We start from the raw sequence: 24,637 nt of genomic DNA, 5'->3' as shown, positions 1-24,637 counted from the left end.
TAAACACTTGCATATAAAATCAATGATTTTTGACAAAAGTACAAAAACCATTCAAAGGCTCTTCAACAAATGATGCTAGGAAAGCTGTATATCCACATGCAAAAGAACAAAATTGGATTCTTCCCTAATACCATATACAAAAAGTCACTCAAAATGAATCCATGACCTTAATGTCAGACCTGAAACTCTTAGAAGAAATTGAGACAAAACTTCATGACATTGGACTTGGCAATGATTTCTTGGATGTGACACCAAAGGCACAGGTCATAAAAGAAAAAGTGGATAAATGGGACTTCATGAAAATTTTTAAATTTTGTGGATCATAAGACACTATCAACAGAGTATAATGGCAACCCACAGAATGGAAGAAAATATTTGCAAATCATGTATCTGATAAAGTGTTAATATCCAGAACATATAAAGAATTCCTAAAAATCAAACAAACCAAAAAAAACGAACTACCCTATTCAAAAATGGACAAAGGACTTGAATAGACATTTCTCCAAAGAAGATGAATAAATGGCCAAGAAGCACATGAAATGATGCTCAACATCACTAATCATTAGAGAAATGCAGATCAAAGCTACAATGAGACACCACCTCACCACACACCTCACATTAGGATGGCTAGTATATAATTTTTAAAACATTTCTAATACAGAAAACAGCAAGTATTGACAAGGATGTGGAGAAACTGAAACTGTGCACTGTTGGTGGGAATGTAAAATGGTACAGCTGCTGTAGAGAACAATATGGTGGTTCCCCAAAAAGTTAAAAGTAGAATTACCATTTGATTCAGCAATTCCACTTCCAGGTGAATAACCAATAGAAATGAAAGCAAGGTCTCAAGGAGATATTTGCATACCTCTGTTCATAGCAGCAGTATACATAATAGCTAAAATGTGGAAGCAACCCAAGTGTCCACTGATGGATGAATGCATAAGCAAAGTGTGTTATATACATATAATGGAATATTATTAGCCTTAAAAAGGAAGGACGTTCTGACACATGCTACAACGTGGATGATCTTTGGGCACATGATGCTAAGTGAAATAAGCTAGTCATAAAAAAACCAAAAACTGTATGATTCCACTTTGTTGAGCTACTTAAAATAGTCAAAGTTATAAAGACAAAAAGTGGAATGGTGGTTGTGAGGGGATGGGGAAGAGGGAACGTGAAGCTATGGTTTAACAGGTACAGAGTTTCTGGTTTACAAGTTGTAAATGGATCTGAAGGTAGATGATGGTGATGGTGATGGTTGTACAACACTATTTATGTATTTAATAACACTGAATTGTACAGTTAAAAATGTTAAGATGGTACATTTCATGTTATGTGTGTTTTACCACAATTAAAAAATTGAAAAAAATATTCTTTATATACAAATATGGAAAGATCTACAAGACTGATTGTTAAGGAAAAAAACAATGTGCTGACAAGTATTATAGTATAACAACTTTTGTGTAAAAAATAAAAAAGGAGGAAATAACATACTGCGATCTAATTTCATGTATATGCATAAAGAAACTAAAGAAATAGCGAAGGAGTTAACAGGGGTTACATATTGGCATTGAGCAACTTTGCAATGGGGAACAGGAATCCACGCGAGAGTATCCCTAGATACTTGTTTGTATATTTTTCTATTTTTGAACCATGGAAATGTATCACCAATTCAAAAATTAAATTAACAAAACTTTAAATCTTATAAGCTATGTTTCTTTTTTTGAAAATAGTGTACCTATGCTATAACTGAATTTTGGAACATATGACATCAATGATGATGAAAGGGAAGTAGGTAGAGGGAAAATAAAGCACTTTAAAGAACTGATGATTGTCCGCCTGCCAATGCAGAGGACACGGGTTCGTGCCCCGGTCCGGGAGGATCCCACATGCCGCGGAGCGGCTGGGCCCGTGAGCCATGGCCACTGAGCCTGCGCGTCCGGAGCCTGTGCCCCGCAACGGGAGAGGCCACAACGGTGAGAGGCCCGCGTACCGCAAAAAAAAAAAAAAGAACTGATGATTGCATTAGCCATCATTTTAAAAATTAACTTTATAGAGGAATACATTAAATGCAATGAAATGTATCCATTTTAAGTGTACAGTTCTTTAAGTTTTGACAAATGTATATACTCATGTAACCACCACCACAACTGAGATATAGAACTTTTCACTACAGCAAAATGTTTGCTTTGATCCTTCCTAGTTGATTCCCATCCCAACACCAGCCCCAGACAACCACTGATCTTATTTGTCTTTTCCAGAGTTTCATATAGAAAGAATCATATATGAGATAGTCTTTTGAGTGAGGTTTCCTTCACACAACATATATTTCTGAGATCTGTGCATGTCAATGCATGTGTCAGTAATTTGTTCCTTTTTATTGCTAAGTAGTATTCTACCGTATAAATATACCAGACTTGTTTATTCTGTCACCTAGTGACAGATATGTAGATTGTTTCTAGTTTTGAGCTATTATAAATAAATCTGCTATGAACAGTCACAGCTATTATACGTAAATCTGCTATGAATAGTCACGGACAAGTCTTTGCATTAACATGTTTACATTTCTCTAGGGGAAATACCTAGGAGTGGAACGTCTGAGTCATATGGCAAGTGTATGTTTAACTTTATAAGAAGTGCCAAAATGTATCATTTTACATTCTCATCAGGAGTGTATGATCATTCCAGTTTTTGTTTTGTTTGTTTTGTTTTGTTTTTTGAGGTACGCGGGCCTCTCACTGTTGTGGCCTCTCCCATTGCGGAGCACAGGCTCCAGACGCGCAGGCCCAGCGGCCATGGCCCACGGGCCCAGCCGCTCCGCGGCATGCGGGATCCTCCCGGACCAGGGCACGAACCCGTGTGCCCTGCATCAGCAGGTGGACTCTCAACCACTGTGCCACCAGGGAAGCCCGAGCACTCCAGTTTTTTTGCATCCTCATCAACGTTTAGTATTGCTAGTTAAAAAATTTTTTAGCCATTATAGTGGATGTGTGGTGGAATTTCGTTGTTATTTATTTATTTAAAAAAAAAGTTTATCTATTTATTTATTTTTTGCTGCGCACAGGCTTTCTCTAGTTGCCGCGAGCGGGGGCTACTCTTCACTGTGGTATGTGGGCTTCTCACTGTGGTAGTTTCTCTTGTTGCGGAGCACAGGCTCCAGGTACGCAAGCTTCAGTAGTTGTGGCATGCAGGCTCAGTAGTTGTGGCTCATAGGCTCTAGAGAGCAGGCTCAGTAGTTGTGGCGCATGGGCTTAGTTGCTCTGCGGCATGTAGGATCTTCCCAGACCAGGGCTTGAAACTGTGTCCCCTGCATTGGCAGGAGGATTGTTAACCGCTGTGCCACCAGGGAAGTTCCTCATTGTTATTTAAATTTGCATTTCTCTGAGGTCTAATGATAGTAAGCATCTTTTCAAGTGCTTATTAGACACGTGCTTCTTTAGCGAAATGTCTTTAAAACTTTTGCCCATTTTGGAGGATTGCTTGTCTTGTTATTGTTAAGTAAGAGTTCTTTATGTATTCTGCTTACAGATCCTTTGTTGGATATATGCATTATGATGATTTTCTCTCAGTCAATGGCTTCCTTTATTTTCTTGACAGTATTATTATTTTTTTTTTTTGGTACGCAGGCCTCTCACTGTTGTGGCCTCTCCTGTTGCAGAGCACAGGCTCCGGACGCGCAGGCTCAGCGGCCATGGCTCACGGGCCCAGCTGCTCCGCGGCATGTGGGATCTTCCCAGACTGGGGCACGAACCCGTGTCCCCTGCATCGGCAGGTGGATTCTCAACCACTGCACCACCAGGGAAGCCCTTGACAGTATTTTTAAAGAGCAGAAATATTTAATTTTGAGGAAGTTCATTTTATCAACTTTTTCTTTTATACTTTGTATTTTTTGCATCCTATCTAAGAAATCTTTACCTACCCTAATGTCACCAAGATGTTCTCTACTGATAATTTTAGGATTTTAAATTACATTGTTAAGGCCTAAACCCTATTTTGATTTAATTTTTTTGTGGATGATGTGAGATAAGAGTGGACTTTTATGGTTTTTACATATAAATATCGGATTGTTCCAGCAACAATTGTTGAAAAAAAACTATCCTTTCCCCCTGTCGAATTACTTTGGCCCCTTTGTCAAAAGCCAGTGGGCTAGGTGATTTCCCTTGTGGTCCAGTGGATAAGACTCCACGCTCCCAATGCAGGGGGCCTGGGTTACATCCCTGGTCAGGGAACTAGATTCCACATGCATGCCACGACTAAGGAGCCCGCCTGCCGCAACTAAGACCCGGTATAACCAAATAAAGAAAGAAAAGCAAAAATGTTTTTTTAAAAAAACCAGTGGGCTATATATGGTCTCTACTCTGTTCAGTTGATCTATGTGTCTATATTTATACGCACACAACACTGTCTTGATTATAGTAGCTTTTTGGTATAATCTTAAAATTCAGTAATGTAAGTCTTCCAACTTTACCTTCTTTCAAAATGGTTCTGATTATTCTAGATTCTTTGTAATTTTTTTTACGAATTTTAGAATTAATTTGACAGCTGATGGGATTCGGATTGGGGTTACATTGAATCTACAGATCAATTCTGGGGGGGTGATATTTTTAATAAGCTACCCCAAATATGGAAGCTTGCTATATTGAATATTTTAAGCTGAAGGAGTTTGAGAAAATGGCTGAAGCAGGAAGGTCCCCCTAACCACCCCACTTCTCCCCTGACACAGTCATGAACCCCTCATGTGAGAGATGCCCTCCCTATACTCAGAGGAAAGGAGCGTCCTTATCTCTGAAGATAAAGGGATGCTGAGATGCTAACAGATAGGCCTTGCTAGGTTTCCTCCAGTTTTACCGCACGTACCATGTACCGTAACCTATCATACTCCTCCACACCTGTCCACCCTTCATCAAGCCTAGCATAAAAATACTCAGGTTTAACTATTTCTTTGGGTCTTCATTTTCTTATGAAAACTCCCACGTTATGTAAAACTTACATGAAATAAATTTGTATGCCTGTCTTTTGTTAATCTTTTTTCTGTTGGTTTAATTTTCAGACTCTAGGAGGATCAAGAAAAACTTTTTCTTCCCCTCCAGTTTCTGGTGCCCACACAGGAACTCCTTCAGCTGGGAACACCTTGCTGAGTCTGGAAGCTGTAATAAAGAGATCTTGGACCTCTGACAAAACCCAACAGAGGTAAGAATTCTTACCTCATTAATCTCTCAGATCTCTACCTGTGGGGACCTGTCAAGTGAAGGTGGTAAGAGTCTTTCCCTTTCCAAATTCAGATTAGCAGGAGAGAAACATTTGAAAAAATTAGTTCTCCGGATTATGACTCTGGTTAATATTTGGTTTGAGGGTACCCACTGGTTGTCGATCCTTTCCCTCCTAGGAAAGGATTGCTTTGCTGTTTGTTTCTCTTTCTGTGCCCTGAGAACTTGACTTGGTTTTCCCCATTAGGGCATGCAGGTTCTGCAGGAGCAGGGGCCAATTGTCAGATTAGGGGCCCCCAAAGTACAGAGGGACAGAAATGTAGGTTTCACCCATTTTGTGGCTAGCATCCTAGAGGCTGTTGCCTGCTCTGGGGTGGAGGGTTGTCTAAGTCTTTCTATCTTTTGGCCATCTTTGGGAGTGGCTCTAGATATTGGGAGGGCTGCATCTTTTGCACTCTCTTTGAGGATGCACTTTGCATCCATGTTTTAGTCATAAAAGGCTTATTGGTTTTGGTTTCAAGTCACCTGATAGTCACTTTTTTTTTTTTAAGGAGCTACTTGGAAACTGGGCAAATGAAAAACCTTAAAGGACTTCCCTGGTGGCGCAGTGGTTAAAAATCCGCCTGCCAATGCAGGGGACACAGGTACGATCCCTGGTCCAGGAAGATCCCACATGCCACAGAGCAACTAAGCCCGTGTGCCACAACTACTGAGACCACACGCCGCAACTACTGAGCCCATGTGCTGCAACTACTGAAGCTCACGAGCCTAAGAGCCCATGCTCCACAACAAGAGAAGCCATCGCAATGAGAAACCTGCACACTGCAACGAAGAGTAGACCCTGCTCGCCGCAACTAGAGAAAGCTCGCGCACAGCAACAAAGACCCAAAGCAGCCAAAAAAAACAAAAAAGAAACTTAAAAGATCTTCTCCACAGATATTAGTAAAGTGTTTTAGCCATCTGAGTGGGTAACCTTAACTTATTCCATCTGCCAGAAGCACAATTTGGATCCAAGTGTTCTTTTATGAACTAGTGAGTTTTATATTAATATACCTGACACATGGTTAAAATTTTAAAGCAAAAGCTGTAAGATCTCTGTATTTGTCTGCCTGTATGTTTATGTGTGTATGTGTGTGTGTGTGTGTGTGTGTGTGTGTATTATGTATAAGTGATATTTTTCTACCTCCAGATGGTATTACCATATTTATTTATAAAATCCCTTAAAGGAGTTCTATTCAAATTGGCTTAGAGATAAGTGAGTGCTCATATAAATTAAGTATTCCTAAAACTCTCAGAAATATAGACAATAACCCAAATTTTTTTTAAATTCATGTGATCTGGTGTAATTCTGATAAATAAAGTTAGTTTTCTAATTGTTGGTAAAATAAAAAATAGGTATGTCTTCAGAGCTGTCGGCATTAAATATAATGCAGACATACAATTTTCTTCTACCTAGGTTTACTAGTCAAACAAACTTATATTATCTCTACTAGATGTTTAAGATTATAAAACTGTAGGGGACTTCCCTGGTGGTCCAGTGGTTAAGACTCCACGCTTCCAGTGCAGGGAGTGCAGGTTCCACCCGTGGTTGGGGAAATAAGATCCTGCATGCCCCACAGCGTGGCGAAAAAAAAAAGATTATAAAATTATAAATCCAACCTATAAACAAAATGTACAATTAGAAATGAACTCCTTAATGCATGTCAAGTACCTAGTGAAAAAGAGAGATAAGAACCATGTTCTTAGCTTCTTGCACTCTTTGCTTTTGTGATCTTTTTTGTTTTTTTAAATTTTCTTGGCCGCCACGGGGCGTGTTGGATCCTAGCTCCCCAACCAAGGATCGAACATGCGCCCCCTGCATTGGAAGTGTGGAGTTTCAACCACAGGACTGCCAGGGAAGTCCCTGTGATATTTTTGAAACTTACCTGATTCTCGACAAATAAGTTGATGATTAGCTTTGTTTAAAGTCTCATGAAATTTTCCTTACTAATCTAAAAATAATTGTTAAGAAGAAGTGAATTCATAAAAAACTAAAAATATAGCTACCATATGATCCTGCAATCCCACTCCTAGGCATATATCCAGAGAAAAGCATAATTCAGAAAGATATATGCAACCCCAATGTTCAATACAACACTACAATAGCCAAGACATGGAAGCAACCTAAATGTCCATCGACAGATGAATAGATAAAGAAGATGTGGTATATATATATATATATATATATATATATATATATATACACACACACACACACACACACACAATGGAATATTAGTCATAAAAAAAGAATTAAATAATGCCATTTGTAGCAATATGGATGGCCCTAGAGATTATCATATTAAGTGAAGTAAGCCAGACAGAGAAAGACAAGTATCATATGATATTGTTTATACATGGAATCTTACAAAATGATACAAATGAACTTATTTACCGAGCAGAAAGAGACTCACAGACATAGAAAACAAACTTATGGTTACCAAAAGGGAAAGGGGATAGGGGTAGGGATAAATTAGGAGTTTGGTATTAACATATACACACTAATATATATAAAATAGATAACCAAAAAGGATCTACTGTATAGCACAGGGAACTATATTCAGTATCTTGTAATAGCCTATAATGGAAAAGAATCTAAAAAAGAATACATATATGTGTGTATATGTATATACATATATAGAACTGAATCACTTTGCTGTACACCTGAAACTAACACAATATTGTAAATCAACTGTACTTCAATTTAAAAAAAAAAGAACAGAGACTTTCCTGGTGGTCCAGTGGTTAAGACTCCGTGCTCTCAATGCAGGGGGCCCAGGTTTGATCCCTGGTCAGGGAACTAGATCCTGCATGCCGCAACTAAAAATCCCACGTGCTGCAACTAAGACACGGTGTGGCCAAATAAATAAATAAATATTTAAACAAAAACTTTAAAAAAGAACAAGTGGGTTAAAAAGATGTGAGATTAAAGTTTACAAATGAACTTTTCAATAATAATTATGTTCTATAATATATCTACTTAAAATAGTTTCAAAAACCTTCTTGATATCTTAAAGTTCACTCAGTTAAGTTAAATGATGGATATTAATTGAATATCTATATCATTTTCAAATAAGATACAATACTGAAACAATTGTTGAACATAGTTTATCTACTTGTGGCATTGTCTTTGTATCCAATATAGAGAAGCTACATATATTTGGGTCTGTTAATAAACATGAGAAGTTGTACTATGAAAAAGATATGCTTCTAGAATATTATAAAAATGGTATATTCATAAATTTGCTACAGAATGATAGTATGTGGCAAACAGTTCACAATTGCCTGGTTCATGGTTGAAGAGATTATTGGTCTGCTATTAACAAGAAATAGTTTTTAAAAAAGGAAAGGAAAGGAAAGGAAAGGGCGGGTGGGGGGAGGATTACTTTTTAAGTAATCTACCTGGGAAACCAAGGTTGTGCATCTTAGAATAATTTCCTGTGCTTCACATTGTCTTTATCAGGTCTTTAATTACTGAAGAAAACCAAGTCTTCTTAATATTAAAGGAGCTACGTTTTGTTCACAACTATTTAGCCTTCTGCATTTGCCTTAAAAATCTTTTAATGCCACTTTGGTTAATAAGATAATTAAGTATTGTTTCATAAGGATCTGTGATCCTATCCAAGTGTTCAAACCTTTTGGCATTTTTGACAACTTCTAAAAATCAAATTCTTTTTTTTAATATTTATTTTTATTTATTTATCTATTGGGCTGCATCAGGTCTTTGTGGCACGCAGGATCTTCGTTGCGGCGCGTGGGCTTCTCTCTAGTTGTGGAGTGCAGGCTCCAGAGTGTGCAGGCTCAGTAGTCGCAGCGCATGGGCTTAGTTGCCCCTTGGCATGTGGAATCTTAGTTCCCTGACCAGGGATTGAACCTGCATCCCCTGCATTGGAAGGTGGATTCTTAACCACTGGACCACCACGGAAGTCCCCTGAAATTCTAAATAGAGTCTTTTTGACTTTGAACTAACTTTGAGATTTCCCAGAAGGCCTCTGGAAAAATCTAAAAAAAAAATTATCTCTCACCTTGTAACAGAGAGATGTTAATTAGGTTTATTTGGTATGTTAAATTACATTGGAAGCATTGTCAAATAACAAGTGATGAAAAATCCTCGGGTTATATGTGTATGAATATGTTACTAATACAAGTATTCCAGATTGCATGAAGTTCATAGAAATTTGTCAACACGCTCGTTGTCTAATCATTATCTTAAAATATTGTATCCCACAGAAATAACTCAATTTCCTTATGAAATGAACACTCATAACATCTTTAATCATGGCCATTTTAAAGTATTTTGTCATTTACAGTTATTGATTCACTCTGATTCTTCTTCAAAAGTGTTTGCAAGCAGCTACTGTGAGAATGCCACTTGAATAACTTTGAGACCATGCCACTCGACTGAGTAAGAATTTCCAGAACAAATTAAGAAGCTGATGGATTCATAAAATGCTAATCTGAGATCAAGAAGAACAAGAATTAATTACATGGGGCTGAATGAACTGATCGGGATGATTGTAATTTTTTGATGACTTTTTGTTTGAAGCATTGCTGGTTCTTTAATGTTTTGTTTTCCAGATTCAAGGAAATATTTTTCCCTTTTTTTTAAGGTATCTATAACTTTGAGCAATTTGGTAAAGTATACCTTCTTCCCTACTTCATGGTTTATTTCATAAACTCTGAACTCCAAGTCAGTCAGCCTGGATATGTACTCTGGCTCTGGATATTAAAAGAGAATGCTCAAAAAGAGTCAACAGTTAGAAGATATATTGAAGGAAAACATCCACTTATAATAGCAAAAATAAATAAAGAGAACCTTCAGATGACCTTTTCATGTACGGGGATTAGTATTTAATTCATACCAGCAGAAAATACAGACCATATAACAATGGAATATTGCTCAGCCATAAAAAAGAATGAAATAATGCCATTTGCAGCAACGTGGGTGGACCTAGAGATTGTCATATTGACTGAAGTCAGACAGAGAAGGACAAATATCATATGATATTTGTGGGATCTAAAAAAAATGGTACAAATGAACTTATTTATACAACAGAGATAGAGTTACAGATGTAGAAAACAACCTGATGGTTCCAGGGGTGGAGGGATAAACTGGGAGTTTGGGATTGACATATACACACTACTATATATAAAATAAATAACTAATAAGGACCTACTGTATAGCACAGGGAACTCTACTCAATACTCTCTAATGACGTGTGTGGGAAAATAATCTAAAAAAGAGTGGATATATGTATATGTATAACTGATTCACTTTGCTGCACAGCAGAAAGTAACACAACATTGTAAATCAACTATACTCCAATAACCTTTTTTTTTTAAAAAGGAAAATATAGACCAGAACCCTAACCCCAACCTCCTACCATGCCTTCCTATTTCAAGGAGTCACCACTTTCTGCACACCGGTCCTCAGCAGGTTGTCTCCCCTGGAAGTGGTACAAGTTAAGTCTAGGTCTGAGGATCAGTCAGCCTCCATTTTATAGTCTCTTTCTGTCTTCCCAAGTCTCCAAAGCCCACTTTAGCTTCCATATCACCAGCTACAGGTTCTTTATGGATACTGATTTTCCCACAATTAAAAGAGAAAGAGAATACACATGCTACTCTGAACTCTTTAGCAATTGTCATGGAAACATTTCCACTTAAGGGCTATTCTCTCCATCTGGATTACAGAGTTCAAATGCACAGCAATTCTACATAGCAATTTGCCCATTTTGCCCAAGCCAATCACAGTCGCTATAGACATTTCTCCCCTTGAGCTGATACTACCAGAACCACCCCAACCCTTTAGCAAGAAGTTTCTTTCTTCCAGACATTCTCATCAACCAATGTGAACAATGAGGCATTTTCCTCTCAATCTCCTGCCTTCATCCTGTATATCTATCTGCCCAGGAAATTTAGACCATCCTCTAGTATCCTTTCCAATTTAGTTTTATGTCCTAGCAATCCACTGTTTTAAATTCAGCAGAGACCTCAGAGAGGCTTTCTGCACACAATTTAAAGCTCTAGCTGCAGGATGATTTGACTCTCAGATTACAGTCTGGGGGTTTTGTAATGAGCCAGTACTGCAGATGTTAACTGTATGAAATGAAATTTAAATTAAAAATGTATTTTCTGGGACTTCCCTGGTGGTGCAGTGGTTAAGAATCTGCCTGCCAATGCAGGGGACACGGGTTCGAGCCCTGGTCCGGGAAGATCCCACATGCCGCAGAGCAACTAAGTCCATGAGCCACAACCCCACGTGCCTAGAGCCCGTGCTCTACAACAAAGAGAAGCCACCGCAATGAGAAGCCCACACACTGCGACAAAGAGTAGCCCCTACTCGACACAACTAGAGGAAGCCCGTGCACAGCAACAAGGACCCAACGCAGCCAAAAAAAAAAAATATGCATTTTCTACTAATTTTTAAATTTATTGTGAAATATAGCATAAAACTGTTGTGTATAACATTATTTACAGTATAAAGAACAACGAAAAATACACTGTGTACTAAAGAAGAAATCAGCCCCTTCATAATCAACAGAACTCTGTTACATATTATAAGAGTTAAAAACATAGCTAACAACAACAACAAAAATACTATTGCCTTCAACAACCATAATGACCCCTTTATCCTTTCCATTCTTCTGAGTGAATAGCATAACTTCCTTTGTTTTCAAAACGTGTATTTAAATGTGTTCCCAAATGTACTGGTCTTTGGGAGTGTGTACAGTTGTGAGCTCAAGGTCCTTCCCACTGAATGGATCCCAAAGAAATTCCATTGAATCCGTAGATCAATTTGGAGAGTATTGCCATCTTACAATATTAAATCTTCCAATCCATGAATATGGGATGTCTTCCCACTTATTTAGGTCTTCTTAAATTTCTTTCAACAATATTTTATAGTTTTCAGAGTACAAGTTTTATACTTGTTTTATTAACTTTATTTCTAAGTATTTTATTCTTTTTGATGTTGTTGTACATGGAATTGTTACTTAATTTAATTTTCAGACTGTTCCTTGCTAGGGTAGAAACATAATTGATTTTTGCATATTGAGCTAATTTTTTGTTTAAGTGTATTCTTTAGGATTTTCTATATGCAAGATCATGTCATCTGTGAATGAGATTGTTTTACCTTTTCCTCTCCAATCTGGATGATTTTCACTTGCTTGCTTATTGCCCTGGTTAAACCCTCCTAAAATGCATATGGATTTTCAAGGGACCCCAAATAGCCAAAAACAATACTGAAAAAGAAGAACAAACCTGGAGGACTCACACTTCCTGATTTCAAATCTTACTACAAAGCTACAGTAATCAAAACATTGTGGTACTGGAATAAAGACAGATATATAGACCAATGGAATAGAATAGAGAGCCCACAAATAAATCCTTGCATGTATAATAATAATATAATAATTTTTGACAAGGGTGCCAAGGTCATTCAATGGGGGAACACATTCTTTTCAACGAATGGTGCTGGATAGCCACATGCAAAAGAACAAATTGAACCCTTACCTAATACCATATACAAAATTCACACAAGGAACTTCCCTGGTGGTGCAGTGGGTAAAACTCTGCGCTCCCAACACAGCGGGGCTGGGTTTGATCCCTGGTCAGGGAATTAGATCCCACACGCATGCTGCAACTCAGAATCCGCATGCTTCAAGTAAGAAGTCTGCATGCCACAACTAAGTATCCCGCACGCCGCAACTAAGACCCAGCGCAACATAAATAAATAAATAAATAAATAAATAAATTTTTAAAATTCACACAAAATGGATCTATGACCTAAATGTAAGACCTAAAACCATAAAAGTCTTAGGAGATACATAGAGCAAAACTTCATAATGTTGGACTTGGCAATGATTTCTCAGATATGACACCAAAGGCACGGGTAACAAAAGAAAAATAAACAAATTGGACTTGATGAAAATGAAAAAAACTGTGGATCAAAAGACATTATCAACAGAGTTAAAAAGTCAACCCACAGAAAGGGAATAAATATTTGCAAATTATATATCTGATAAAGAATTAATATTCAGAACATATGTGAATTCCCCAAATTTCTATATTTGACTTTCAATTCATTCCACTGTGGTCAGAAAACTTATGTAGCATGTTGCAATTCTTTTAAGCATTTTGAGACTTGCCCTGTGGCCTAAAATGTGGTGTATCCTAGAGGATGTTTCATGTGCACTTGAGAAGAATATGTATTCTAGTGTTTTTTCATGGAGTGTTCTATGGACATTTTTGAGGTCTAGTGGGTTTAAATTGTTTTTCAATTCTTCTGTTACCTTGTGGAACATCTGTCTAGTTGTTCTATCCATTATTGGAAGTGGGGTATTGACATCTCCAGCTATTACTATTGAGTTGTCTATTTGTCCCTTCAATTTTATCAGTTTTGCTTCATGTATTTTGGGGCTCTGTTCTTAGATGCATATCCTAATGGATTGACCCTTTTGTCATTGTAAAATGTCCCTTTTTATCTCTAGTAACTCTTTTTTTTTAAGTCTATTGTGTCTGATATTGGTAAAACCACTCCAGCTTTCTTATGGTTGCTGTTTGCACACATATCTTTTCTCACTCTTTTATTTTCAAGTTATTTGTATCTCTGAATCTGAAGTGTGTCTCCTGTAGTCACCATATAATTGGATCTTTTTTAATCTAGTCTGTCAATCTCTGCCTTTGATTGGATTGTTTAATTCATTCATATTTAATATTATTATTGATATACCTGATTTACATTTGCTTTTTTACTTTTGTTTCCTATATGTCCCATCTCTCTTTCCCTCTATTCCTTTTACCTCTTTCTTTTGCATTAAATGAATATGTTCTTATGTAAAATTTTAATTCCAGTAATGATTTTTTTCACTGTGTGTTTTCATTATGTTCCTTGTGGTTACACCAGGACTTACAATATGTATCTTAACTAATCAGAATATTTCAAATGTATTCTAACTTAATTCTAGTAAGATGTAGAAATGTTGCTCCTATATAGCTCTATTTCCTTTTCCTCCATTTTGTGCTATTATTGTTAAACATATTATATCTATATGTGTTACAAGTCCAAAAACACACTGTTATAATTGTTACTTTATATAATTTTATGTCTTGTAAGGAAACTGAGAGGAGAGAAAGTACATATAGAGTTTGTTATACTAACCTTCTTATTTACCATTTCTAATTCTCTTCATTTGCTCCTGTGGAATTGAGTTACCATCTGGTATCATTTCCTTACTCCAAGGCAGCTTTGCTCCCGTCATATCTTTTGTGCTGTTGTTGTCAAATATTTTACATTTCTATATGCTCTAGGCCCAATAATACATATATATAAATATATATACACACACACATATATACACTGCTTTTATAAATTGCTTTTAAAATTAGTTAAGAGAAGAAAGTAGAAGAAATAGGCACTTCTGCTGTCTTTTATCATTACTTAACATTTACTGGTGCTATTTATTTTTTCATGTGGACTCGAGTTACATTCTGAGGTCATTTGCTCTTAGCCAAAGAACTTCTTTTAGTATTTCTTAGCAAGTGGCTGTTAGACAACAACTCTCTCAGTTTTTATTTATCTGAAAACCTCTGTATTATGTCTTCACTTGTGTAAGAGAGCTTTGCTGGATATAAGGTTCTTGTTTGACAGTGTTTTTTCCCAGCACTTTGAATATGTTATCCCACTGCCTTCTGGCCCTCATTGTTTCTGATGAGGGGTCAACTGTTAATCCTTTGGGGTCTTCTTTTATGTGACGAGTAATTTTTCTCTTGTTCTTTCAAGATTTTCTCTTTGTCTTTTAGCATTTTTACTCTAATATGCCTGGGTATAGATCTCTTTGTTTTGTGTTCATCCTGCTAGGAGTCCATTAGCTTCTTGGATGTGTAGAATAATGTTTTTCATCAAATTTGGGTAGTTTTCAGCTATTTTTTCAGCTATTTTAATTTTTATTGGAGTATAGTTGATTTACAATGTTGTGTTAGCTTCAGGTGTACAGCAAAGTGAGTCAGTTATACATATACATATATTCACTCTTTTTTAGATTCTTTTCCCATATAGGCCATTATAGAGTATTGAGTAGAGTTCCCTGTGCTATACAGTAGGTCCTTATTAGTTATCTGTTTTATATACAGTAATGTGTATATATCAATCCCAATTTATCCCTCCCCACCTCCTTCCCCCTTGATGACCATAAGGTTGTTTTCTACATCTGTGACTCTATTTCTGTTTTGTGAATAAGTTCATTTGCACCATCTTTTTAGATTCCACGTATAAGCAATACCGTATGATATTTGTCTCAAAGGGATCTTTTAATTGGTTGTCTCAAAGGGACCTTTTGTCTCAAAGGGATCTTTTAATTGGTTGATTTTTTTTGCTTTGCTGTATACTCTTCATTTCATAGATCTACACCAAGATGGTTCTGCTTCCCCACCACCTCCACTGCCAGAAAGAACCTTAGAGTCCTTCCTTCTTGCTGATACAGATTGTAAGGGCAGTACTTGCTCTCAAAAAAGTTATAAAAATGAGACAGTTAAAGGTTAACAATAAAGGTTAAACAATAAAGGAGGACCTAAATGGAAAATGTACAAAGAATTATTAAATTAGACAGAAACAATACATTTCAAAAACCCATAATGTATTGCAAAAATAATGCATAAAAAAGTCAAGCTAAGGGGCTTCCCTGGTGGTGCAGTGGTTAAGAATCCACCTGCCAATGCAGGGGACACATGTTCGAGCCCTGGTCCAGGAAGATCCCACATGTCGTGGAGCAACTAGGCCCATGCGCCACAACTACTGAGCCTGCGCTCTAGAGCCCGCAAGCCACAACTACTGAGCCCGCGTGTCACAACTGCTGAAGCCCACATGCCTAGAGCCTGTGCTCCGCAACAAGAGAGGCCACTGCAGTGAGAAGCCTGCACACCGCAACGAAGAGTAGCCCCCGCTCACTGCAACTAGAGAAAGCCCGCGCACACCAACGAAGACCCAAAGCAGCCAAAAATAAATAAATAAATAAATTTATTTAAAAAAAAAAAAAGTCAAGCTAAGAATTACTGAATATATACCTGTATATAATGCAAAGGCTTAAGAAGCTATGCAACAAAACCCTTTTTTTTAAGGTATAATTTTCAGCTATTTTTTAAAAAAACTTTTTCCTGCTTCTTTTTCTCCTCCCCTTCCAGTATTTCTATTACATGCATGTTGATGACCTTAACGGTGTCCCACATTTCTTTGAGGTCCTATTCATTTTTTCTTATTGTTGTAAAATATACATAAAATCTACCATTTTAACCATCTTTAAACATACAATTCAGTGGTGTTAAGTATATTCACAATGTGGTACAACCATCACCGCTATCCATTTCCAGAACTTTTTTTTATCATCCCAAACAGAAACTCTGTACCCATTAAAAAAGTACTCCCCATTCCCCCCTTCCTTTGCCTCTGTTAACCTCTATTATTTTTCTGTCTCTATGTCTGGTCAACTTTTAAACTTTAACCACAACAGTTCCATTTTTAATCAGACTTTCATGTAGGGAAGGAGGGGCAATTCTTTGGCTTAAAAATATAATTTAAAGAAAATAACTGCCTAGGGGAAAAAATAGAAAAATATAAGCAATTGGCCACAGGTGGAGGTGGGAATGGTGATGATTCATCTCACCCTGAAGTAACTCCAGATACTCCAGGATATCTATGTTTATCAGTAGGACAAATCTCAGCTTAATTAACAAAGATAAAATATGTGAAATTAGTTGATTCCCTTATCTGACCACACAGCATAGATGAATGCTTGCAAGGGCAAGCCTGGGGAAGGGAATGGTGCCTGAGTATGTTGTCTGCTGGTGTTCCCAAAGATTATGGGCCTCAAAGTTTGCGGTTTCAAGTAATTGCTATTTATATCAATTGTTCGCGGTAAGATGATAAGATGATTAAGAGTCCTTTGCACAAGATTTAACGTGTTCTTCAAATAATACATTGGTCAGCCATGGAGAGAAACTCCTTGTATAATCAAAATCATTTCAAAGCATGTCACCAGAAGTGCATTCAAAAATTATTAGAGCACTTGTACCTCCTGAGCCTGATAGGCATGGTAAATAGCATCTTCTTCAGGACTGAGGGAGAGTATATGTCTCCCTGAATGTCCAATGTGGAGAACCTTTTTTAGCAAGAGTGGCTAAACAGTACCTGCTCCTGTGATACAATAGGAAATATATATATTTGATCTTTATCCCTGGTTCTTTTTTTAAAAATAAATTTATTTATTTGTTTTTATTTTTGGCTGTGTTGGGTCTTCGTTGCTGTGCTCGGGCTTTCTCTAGTTGCGGCGAGCAGGGGCTACTCTTCGTTGCGGTGCGCAGGCTTCTCACTGTGGTGGCTTCTCTTGTTGCGGAGCACGGGCTCTAGGCGTGCGGGTTTCAGTAGTTGTAGCTCGTGGGGTCTAGAGTGCAGGCCCAGTAGTTGTGGCGCATGGGCTTAGTTGCTCTGTGGCATGTGGGATCTTCCCGGACTGGGGATCGAACCCGTGTCCCCTGCATTGGCAGGCAGATTTTTAACCACTGCGCCACCAGGGAAGCCCTATCCTTGGTTCTTGACACAGAGCTCCTAAATGGCTTGGAACACCCTGAGGGATGGGAGTGTCTTTTTTTCTAATGAAGTGTTTCTTGGCAGGGCCCTAGATGGCTTCAGGTTGGGGCCTTGTCACCAGAAAGAAAAGCATCATTAGGGTTAGAACTTTCAGGCTCACCTCCTAACATCTGGGGAGGGGAAAGGGACTGGTGATTGAATCAATCAACAATAGCCAATGATTTCATCGATCATACCTTTGGAATGAACCCTTAATAAAACCCCTTAAAGGATGGAGTTCAAAGAGCTTGCAGCATGGGAGATCCATGCCTCTCCCCAAGCCCACCACTTTGCCCTATGTGTCTCTCCCATCTGGATGTTCCCCAGTTATATCCTTTATAATAAACCAGTAATAATAAGTAAAGTACTTTCCTGAGTTCTGTGAGTCATTCTAGCAAATAATCAAACCTGAGGAGAGGGTTATGGGAACCCCCAACTTATAGCTGGGGTTGGTCCAAAGTTCAGGAGGCCAGGGACTTGTAACTGACATCTGAAGTGGAGGACCACCTAGTGGGATTGAGCCCTTAAATCTGTGGAATCTGATGCTAATTCCAGGTAGTTAGTGTCAGTAAGCTGAAGAAATGGTGTTGGAAAAGACACCACATATTTCTTTGTTTGTTTGTTTATTGGCTGCGTTGGGTCTCCGTTGCTGCATGTGGGCTTTCTCTAGCTGCGGCGAGTGGGGGCTACTCTTCGTTGCGGTGCGCGGGCTTCTCATTGCAGTGGCTTCTCTTGTTGTGGAGCACAGGCTCTAGGCACACGGGCTTCAGTAGTTGTGGCACGTGGGCTCAGTAGTTGTGGCACACAGGCTGAGTAGTTGTGGCTCGCAGGCTCTAGAGTGCAGGCTCAGTAGTTGTGGCGCACGGGCTTGGTTGCTCCGGAGCATGTGGGATCTTCCTGGACCAGGGATCGAACTCGGGTCGCCTGAATTGGCAGGCGGATTCTTAACCACTGCACCACCAGGGAAGTCCACCACATACTTCTTGTCAGGAGGAAAAAAACCTCTTACTTGGTGTCAGAAGTGTTGAGGATAAAAACAGCAAAGAATCTCCTTTACACATCTGCCAGAAGAAGAAATAATTTCTTTATTTTCATGTTCAGGTTCTACGCATTTTATGGGCAATAATGTAAAAATATTTCCTTTTTTTCTTTCTTTCTATTTTTTTTTCCCACGATGGTCTGCACAAATTCTAATGCCTCTCCAGGCATCAGTGGACAAGAAACATAGTATTTTTAGGAAAGTGTGGGCCTTTTATGGTTTTATTTTGGATATGTATTATAAAAGCCTAGAAAACAGCCTCTGTTTTCTAGAAAACCCAAAGCCTGGAAAAGCCCTAAGTCCCTTGTAAGTTTATTATCAAACACAGTCACTCAGTCACTTCCGGACTCTGGAAGAATAAAAGCTACAAACCAGGGCTTCCCTGGTGGTGCAGTGGTTAAGAATCCGCCTGCCAATGCAAGGGACACAGGTTCGAGCCCTGGTCCAGGAAGATCCCACATGCTGTGGAGCAACTAAGCCCGTGCGCCACAACTACTGAGCCCACGCGCCACAACTACTGAAGCTCGTGTGCACTAGAGCCCGTGTTCCAGAACAAGAGAAGCCACAACAATGAGAAGCCCGCGCACCACAACAAAGAGTAGCCCCCATTCGCCTCAACTAGAGAAAGCCCATGCAACAGCAACGAAGACCCAACACAGCCAAAAATAAATTAATTAATTAATTAAAAAAAAAAAGCTACACACCATTTCCTCCACTCATGTGTATGGTTGGCTTCACACAGATGATAAAACTACTTCACCCTGTGAACTGTTCTGTCACCGGTTCGTGGTGTTCACTGGGTCTTGAGCCCTGCCTTCGCCACAGTGCACGTCCCTTCCAGATCATTCCCTCTTCCATTTGGGATGTGAAGCCAGACAGCCTTGGTTCCTTCTTAGCGTCTGCCACTATGTGAGCTGTGTGATCTAAGATACATCACTTACCCTCTCCAGGTGCTAACTTCCTCATACGTACAACGCAGGGAGTGTGTGACATATCTCATCAGAAGTCTGAAGTCCAGGACTTTTCTTTCTAGCCTTTGCCCTTTGCCCCTCTTCCAGATCATGACTTTGCTTTTGCATAAGCCATAGCTGCTGGAGGATGCAAGAGTCATCAGAACATAACCGCTTTTGGATGAGCTGGACGTGGAAGGGTGCTGACAGGAGCAGATTACGTTTTCTTCGATAACTGTCATTCACCCCGTTCTGCTGAATTGTTCTGCCCTGACTCAGATAAGTCTCAAGCAGAGCTCAGAGCCTTTCAGTTTCTCTTGGTCACTAACCAAATTAATTCCTTTATGTGGGTATTTAAAACTGCAGTCTGATCCCAATAAACATGATATTGTCTCACTGGACTAAAAGCTTCTTTCCGCTTTCTACCGGTCAGGCCTGATTTAGGCTTAGATGTTTACAATGGAAAAGGGCCGGGAGAAGGATGTCTTCTGTTTCTTCTCTCTTCCTGGCTTTTCCTCTGCCCCCTCTTGCAGGACTCTGTGGCATCTAACTTGGGGGAGAGGAGGGTGGGGAGATGGAGGGGTGGTGATAAGGCAGATTTTTTTTATAAAGGAGAGAGTCCCACATTACTGGTACAATTTTCCTCTGTTACGCCAGCAACCATGAAGGTGCAAATCCAGCCCTTGTCAAATGGTGGTAATCTGGCTCACCTCGCCTGATTCACTTACTGGCAAAGCCACAACCTGCAGAGACCCTCTGTCCACAGACAGCTCCCGAGTACCTCTCACCTTTAGGCATCGTCAGGCCCGGGCCGGAGACCAGCCTCGTGTGTCCCCAGACACAAAAGTCAAGTTCTAGGGTTGGTTCCATGAAACCCTCCTCACTTGGCCGGGATTAACAAAGCGTGCAGAGAAGAGACGCCCAGCCCACCACCAACTCACTCTAAAGAAATTCTATTACCTTCCTTTTTTTTTTTTCCAATGATTTAATTTTTTTTTCTTTATTTTATTTTATTTTTTTGGCCACGCCATGCAGCTTATGGGATCTTAGTTCCCAGACCAGGGATTGAGCCCCGGCCCCCAGCAGTGAAAGTGTCAAGTCCTAACAACTGGACTGCCAAGCAATTCCCCTCTCTTACCTTTCAGGATTAGTTTCTTTGATTCTTCTTACACTTCAGGGGGGTGATAAGCTAATAATAGCAAAATGTATTCATCATCTTTGAGCATGACCTACGTGGCACATCTGACCCCCTCCTGTTCACAGTTTTGGAGCCTCTGATAAAACTCTTAAACAAAAGGAAAAGCCAAATTTGTATCCAGCTCTAATATACTTAGGATTATACTTCTAAACTTGCTGCCTAGAGATGTTCTCACAAAACCTATCACACAGTCCACAAGTTTGAATTCCCTCTCTCTGATTTCATATCTGCAGGTGAGCAGAGACTTGACATTGATTCCTGCATACACTGAAAATGCATACGTATTTTTCTGTGGTACCAGACTGTCAGGAAGCAAAGGTGTCTGGCTCCTTTCAGCAGAAACAAGTGAAAGCCCAAGTGAGTGGGAGGCAGAGTCATGCTTGCAGGACTTTCTCATAAGATTCCCTCCTGACACACTGATTTTTTGCTTTAACTTACAGCCTGTGTCTCTTCAATGCCTCTAGGGTTGACAGAAAGAAATACATTTGGGAAATATGATGGCCTTTTCCACCAGTCTGCTCCTTCAGCAATTTTGCCACAAGAGTAGTTTCTTCTAAAGTGTTTTTCTACAGAAAAGTATCACTTTACCCCTTTTTCCAAATAGTGACATAGGTGAAAGAAGACGCAAGCAACTCTGCTCTGTATCTTCTGTAGCGTGCATGGACCCATCGTAGGTCAGCATTTTTTGCTTATAGTAACATCACTTCAAAGGCCAACCTGCACTGGTTGTACACTTTTCTTTTTTTTTTTGTTTTTGTTTTGTTTTTTGCATTTAAAAATATAATTTTATTTTTTATTTAATTTATTTTTTAAATTAATTTTTATTGGAGTATAGTTGCTTTACAATGTTATATTAGCTTCTACTTACAGCAAAGTGAATCAGCTATACGTATACATATATCCCCTCTTTTCTGGATTTCCTTTGCATTTAGGTTGTATACTTTTCTTATTTGAAAACTCGTTCTTATTGCTGAATCAAAGTTTATGCAGTCGGTGAGTTTGTGCTAGAAACTACTACTACAGGCACCAATCTGTCATCTGCTGCTAATCTCTCCAAAGTGAGTCTGAAAATCTTTTAGCATAAACTTTGATTCAGCAATAAGAACAAGTTTTCAAATAAGAAAAGTGTACAACCTAAATGCAAAGGAAATCCAAGAAGTTGCTTTACAATGTTGGATTAGCTTCTGCTTACAGCAAAGTGAATCAGCTATATGTATACATATGTCCCCTCCTTTTTGGATTTCCCTGGTCTGTTAAGATGTCTGCTTCTGTTTGTGTTACACCCAGCTGTTAGGTTTCTCTAATTGCTGGCTGATAGCTCTATTATTTTTGGTAATGTCCTTGAGCATAATTTGCTCCAAAATCTGATCCAGTTAAATTTGAGTCCCCTTCCAGGGATACAAGCAAATTGAAGTGAGGATAAATGAGGGCCCAGTATTCTCAGTCTGCCACAACTGTTGTAGAGCCTCCACTCTATGAGATGGCTGAGTGGATGAATGGACCCTTGACTTCCTGGCTACATTCTCCTGGAATTTAGCCTCTGCAACATGGAACTGAGGTGAGGGGCTTGAGGTGGAAGCATGAGAAATGCTGGCAACCTGCCCCTCCTGGGAGGACACCATAGCCCTTGACTGGGAGCTGGGGGAATAGGGAGCCTTATCTTCTTGGCCACAGCTACCTGGAGAGGAGCATCTGTTATGCTGAGCTTGGGTTAAGGGGAGAAAGAGTAGGTCATGGTCCAGGTACCATAGACATTTGTTGTTGTTACTGAGATTTAGTAGATTTTCTTGAATAAATATTTCATTTGCTGTATGCCCTTAGGGCACCTTCCAGAGACTTTAAATTGCTGTTGTGTTCTAAAACTTTCACCGGTTATAGTTGTTTTGCTGGAAAGGAGAGCTTCTAAAATAGTATTTTATTGTGGATTTTAATTGCCTGTCCTTGATATGTAATAAGGTTGAACATTTTTCACCTCATCCTGGGTCATTTGTGCTAGTTTATGCCTGTGTGCCCTCAGATCCATTCCTCATGTTTTCCTGCAGTGCACGGCAGAGGGGCTCACCCTTGTGGGCTCCCATGTCAGCTGGATTCTGGCAGAATTTGGCTACTAGTGTCCCCCGCACTGTGGAGGACACTTGAAGGCAGGAGAGTGAAGCCAGGGATTTCTCCCCTCCCTTCTTTACCCTGGGCTTTGCCTGCTGTGGTTGTGACTTGAGCTCTTCCCAGACATGCCCACGGCGATTTCAGCTTTCACTGGATAATGTTGCCTTCTGGGGTCCTAGAACATTTTCTCCTACATTTGTCGGCCCAGCTGAGGGGATGAGAGTGGTTTCCCACATTGTCCTCACTATCCCATTTGCCTCTCAACTCCTCCGTCACCTGTATAACTAGTGCCTTGCATTAAATTCCGTCTGCTGTAAGTACTTGACGCGGTGTCTGTTTTTCAGGTTAGACTCTGACTGATACACCATTAGTGCTTCCTTTTCTGTTAAATTATTATTTTTTTCTTTTTTCTATAGTCTGCCCTCCTTTTCTTTTTAATTCTTAAGAGTTCTTTATATATTTTGAATACTTGTCATTTATTGATTGTATGTGTTGGAAAAACATACAATCAATAAATGTATGTATTTATACATACAAACTCTTCTCTCTGTTTATAGTTTGTCTTTTCACTCTTTTTTTTTTGCCTGTGTTGGGTCTTCGTTGCTGCGCCTGGGCTTTTTTTAGTTGTGGTGAACAGGGGCTGCTCTTCGTTGTGGTGCGTGGGCTTCTCATTGCAGTGGCTTCTCTTGTTGTGGAGCACGGGTTCTAGTGCACACAGCTTCAGTAGTTGTGGCACGTGGGCTCAGCAGTGTGGCTCACGGACTCTAGAGTGCAGGCTCAGTATTCGTGCCGCACAGGTTTAGTTGCTCCGCAACATATGGGATCTTCCCGGACCAGGGATTGAAGCCGTGTCCCCAGCATTGACAGGCTGATTCTTAACCACTGCACCACCAGGGAAATCTTGTCTTTTCACTCTTTATGATGACTTTTGATGAACAGTTTCTACAGTTAATGAAGTAGTCTACTTTCAAAATATGTTTTCTTGATCGTTTGTGCCTTTTGTGTCTTCTTTTAAGAAATCACTTTTCTAAACTTCCCTAAATAATATTTTCTTCCTAATTCAAAATCTTCTTCGTTTAACCTTCCACATTTAAGTCTATAAGATGCGTTGAACTAATTTTAGTGTAAAATATGAGGTGGCTTCAATCTCATGTTTTCTCATATTGATAACCAATTATCCCAGCACCATTTTTATTGAAAATCTTCCCTTTTCCTCACTGATCTTATATTTCTATATACTGATAGGATTTATTTCTGCACCCTCTATTCTGTCTCATTATTATATTATTTATCCCTGAATTAATACTATGCTATCTATATTACACTACACTGTATTATTAATATGCTATCTTTATTTATTAATTTATTTATTTTTGCAGTACGCGGGCCTCTCACTGTTGTGGCCTCTCCCATTGCGGAGCACAGGCTCCGAACGCGCAGGCTCAGCGGCCATGGCTCACGGGCCCAGCCGCTCCGCAGCAT

The 24,637-nt window shown here is 39.2% G+C and overlaps 2 long non-coding RNA genes across 9 annotated transcripts in view; one reads left to right on the top strand and one right to left on the bottom strand.

Moving 5' to 3' along the window:
• LOC117201768 (uncharacterized) overlaps positions 1–24,637 on the bottom strand; it is a 112,280-nt gene that overhangs the window by 82,538 nt on the left and 5,105 nt on the right. Inside the window, exons 3-4 of one of the 8 annotated variants that reach the window (XR_007475546.1) lie at positions 20,993–21,139; positions 16,273–18,926 (exon numbers count right to left, since the gene is read on the bottom strand). The exons of 4 other annotated variants lie outside the window; for them this stretch is intronic. This is a non-coding gene — a long non-coding RNA (uncharacterized LOC117201768). Of the gene's footprint in view, positions 1–14,406; positions 14,517–16,272; positions 18,927–20,992; positions 21,140–24,637 lie in introns of those variants that run through there. 3 more of the 8 variants (XR_004483857.2, XR_007475545.1, XR_007475544.1) reach the window with 3 other exon arrangements.
• Positions 4,416–7,949, top strand: LOC125963507 (uncharacterized). The gene is made up of 2 exons (XR_007475553.1): positions 4,416–5,190; positions 5,759–7,949. It is a non-coding gene; the product is annotated as an uncharacterized LOC125963507 (long non-coding RNA).

The sequence above is a fragment of the Orcinus orca genome, chromosome 1 (assembly GCF_937001465.1).
Source record: "Orcinus orca chromosome 1, mOrcOrc1.1, whole genome shotgun sequence".
NCBI lineage: Eukaryota > Metazoa > Chordata > Mammalia > Artiodactyla > Delphinidae > Orcinus > Orcinus orca.
This window is presented reverse-complemented; position numbering and strand designations above follow the sequence as displayed.